Here is a 1,491-nt window from a genome sequence, read left to right on the forward strand (position 1 = left end):
ATAGGGAGGAGGTTTAATTGCACCTCCCCCACACATTAATAAGGTTTTGGTAGCAGTATAAACTGCTTTGTGTGCCCACTATGTAGGAAGTGAGAGTAGGTTCTCACCCTATTGAGAGTGTGCCTTGACGTGGCGGGTGAGCTTAATTATGCTTTGGCCAATTCATATAACCAAAACCTCTCATTTACATTATGTTTATATATTTGTTGCCAACTTTATTAGGGTAAGAAGCGCAGACAGTTTTTGTTTTTTGTATACATTGTACAGCCAATACACTGTTTCTTGCAGCATGCTTACACCTGTTTGGTAGGCCTCGTATTATACATTTGTATTATTTGAGCCTGTGACTAGCTTAGCGCACCGACATTTTTCTTTTCCCTGTTTGCACATATTTGAGGTTGTTGGCTCCTCATCAGTCTGGTTGCAGCTTGCTGTCCAGGGGTTAATAGGGAGGAGGTTTAATTGCACCTCCCCCACACATTAATAAGGTTTTGGTAGCAGTATAAACTGCTTTGTGTGCCCACTATGTAGGAAGTGAGAGTAGGTTCTCACCCTATTGAGAGTGTGCCTTGACGTGGCGGGTGAGCTTAATTATGCTTTGGCCAATTCATATAACCAAAACCTCTCATTTACATTATGTTTATATATTTGTTGCCAACTTTATTAGGGTAAGAAGCGCAGACAGTTTTTGTTTTTTGTATACATTGTACAGCCAATACACTGTTTCTTGCAGCATGCTTACACCTGTTTGGTAGGCCTCGTATTATACATTTGTATTATTTGAGCCTGTGACTAGCTTAGCGCACCGACATTTTTCTTTTCCCTGTTTGCACATATTTGAGGTTGTTGGCTCCTCATCAGTCTGGTTGCAGCTTGCTGTCCAGGGGTTAATAGGGAGGAGGTTTAATTGCACCTCCCCCACACATTAATAAGGTTTTGGTAGCAGTATAAACTGCTTTGTGTGCCCACTATGTAGGAAGTGAGAGTAGGTTCTCACCCTATTGAGAGTGTGCCTTGACGTGGCGGGTGAGCTTAATTATGCTTTGGCCAATTCATATAACCAAAACCTCTCATTTACATTATGTTTATATATTTGTTGCCAACTTTATTAGGGTAAGAAGCGCAGACAGTTTTTGTTTTTTGTATACATTGTACAGCCAATACACTGTTTCTTGCAGCATGCTTACACCTGTTTGGTAGGCCTCGTATTATACATTTGTATTATTTGAGCCTGTGACTAGCTTAGCGCACCGACATTTTTCTTTTCCCTGTTTGCACATATTTGAGGTTGTTGGCTCCTCATCAGTCTGGTTGCAGCTTGCTGTCCAGGGGTTAATAGGGAGGAGGTTTAATTGCACCTCCCCCACACATTAATAAGGTTTTGGTAGCAGTATAAACTGCTTTGTGTGCCCACTATGTAGGAAGTGAGAGTAGGTTCTCACCCTATTGAGAGTGTGCCTTGACGTGGCGGGTGAGCTTAATTATGCTTTG

This window comes from Spea bombifrons, chromosome 1, assembly GCF_027358695.1.
Source record: "Spea bombifrons isolate aSpeBom1 chromosome 1, aSpeBom1.2.pri, whole genome shotgun sequence".
NCBI lineage: Eukaryota > Metazoa > Chordata > Amphibia > Anura > Pelobatidae > Spea > Spea bombifrons.